The sequence below is a fragment of the Poecilia latipinna genome, unplaced genomic scaffold (assembly GCF_001443285.1).
Source record: "Poecilia latipinna isolate Pla-1442-1.1 unplaced genomic scaffold, P_latipinna-1.0 Scaffold85, whole genome shotgun sequence".
Classification (NCBI taxonomy): domain Eukaryota; kingdom Metazoa; phylum Chordata; class Actinopteri; order Cyprinodontiformes; family Poeciliidae; genus Poecilia; species Poecilia latipinna.
This window is the reverse complement of record NW_015112701.1, coordinates 163,869-165,634: the sequence shown is the minus strand read 5'-3', so window position 1 is coordinate 165,634 and position 1,766 is coordinate 163,869. Positions and strand designations below refer to the sequence as shown.

Below are 1,766 nucleotides of genomic sequence, written 5' to 3'. Positions count from 1 at the left end.
AAACATATTTGAAAGAAGACTATAATAGACATAGTCAGACATTTCATAATGATGCAGGTTAGCAGGAAGCTAATACAGATTAAGACAGCTACACAGGTTACTCCGCAACAAAAATGAAGCTTTACGAAATCTTCGACTGAGATAATTTCAAGGTTCTTACCGGGAACTTAGAAATCAGACAGCTCCACTTAAAACAGGTCCGTTTTTAATTCGCTTTATTCCAAAATTCAAGCCAGCAAGGACATCGTGCAGCAACCATCACACTGGTTGACTTTTCCTCTTGTTCTTCTTCTCCGGAGAAGTGAGAAGAGTGCAATTACAGTGCTGCCACCTCCTGTCAAATCAATGTTACTGCGGCTCTCGTTCTCTTCCGATAATAAAATAAAATAAAATAAAATAAAATAAAATAAAATAAAATAAAATGAATATACTGAGGTGAAAAGGTTAAAATACTTCACTGCCTCAAAAAGTCTGTATTGGCGACAAATTTGGACTTTTTTATGTTTGGACACAGTCAGAAAACTATTTTTTTCTATTCCTCTTTTAAAGATTAGAGTGTCTAAATTTTAGGGCAGCCATTTGTAATTAATAATCCCACTGTGTCTAATCTTGAGGATTATTTACCAGCTACCATGTCTGGAATCTCTAGAATTGGACTAGTGTCAGCTGAAAATTAAATAGCTTTTTGGGTTGTTTTTGATTTAAAATTGTGTCTCTAAGTGAGTGGCTCTTAAAGTTTTCCTCATATGTACAAATTGTGAAAATTATTTTACCCAAAAAATATATTTCTTCACCTTTAATCTGAAGAGATTAATTAAAAGATGAATTTAAAGAGATTTGAACTTGGGAACAAAAAACACAAAGTGAATCCAAACTGTAATGTGAGAAATATCCTGTCAATATGTAACAAAAAAAATCACAAAAAGTTATATTTCACAACGAAAATATCATTCAGTATTTATAAGGAAGAGGAAGTCTCCGATTCGGCTTTTATTTTGAAATACCAGAAAACATAACGGAAATCAAAATTTCTCGACAATAAACTGGTTTTCATATCTTTTGCTCCTAAGTGGCCGCCCGAAAGGTGGAATTGAACCACTCTGCCGCTAAGCAGCTACGGGTTTGAAGCCCGCACCCCGGACCACCGAGGCTCATCCGGGCATTTTTAAGCTGTCCGAACAGCGCTTTTATTACTACTCAGATTAATATCACTTTCACTCACGGTGTTACCTTTATGCCTTTCATTTTTCATGTAAACCTTTTATAAAACAATTTACACCTACCACAACTACATCTTACTTATCTTAGATCTGAATTCTCTCTTAATAAACCCGAAAACAGGGATGTTTTCAGCTCTGCTATGTGTTATGCAAAGCAGACGCGATTTGATTGGTTGGTTTATATTCTGAGGGTGGAGACGGAATGAATCAAGTGAAATAGTATCATCGTGGTTCTGTTTTGTCAACGACTACTGTGTAAAATCTTTAGCAAGGATCAACATAGAAACCCATGTTTGGTAAATTTATTTATGCTTTTCATGAAGAAACAATGAAATTTTGGCCAAGGTTGTAATTATTCATATATAGTAATTACACACGTCCCGTAAAATACGGAATCGTCCCGTATTTGGCTGTTAAATGTTGCGTCCCGTATTGAACCTATACGGGACGCGATGCGTTCTGTATTTCTATAAATGTCCGATAGACACGCCTATCACACACATATCAACATTAAGTGCAACAATAATGACCAAAATAAAATACTGG

At 35.3% G+C, this 1,766-nt stretch overlaps 1 protein-coding gene across 1 annotated transcript in view; it reads right to left on the bottom strand.

The window, feature by feature from the left end:
• mrpl28 (mitochondrial ribosomal protein L28) overlaps positions 1 to 316 on the bottom strand; it is a 6,313-nt gene extending 5,997 nt beyond the window's left edge. Inside the window, exon 1 of the mRNA XM_015021512.1 lies at positions 161 to 316. The gene's annotated coding sequence lies outside the window, so the exon portion shown is untranslated. The remainder of the gene's footprint in view (positions 1 to 160) is intronic.
• Positions 317 to 1,766: the final 1,450 nt, after the last annotated feature.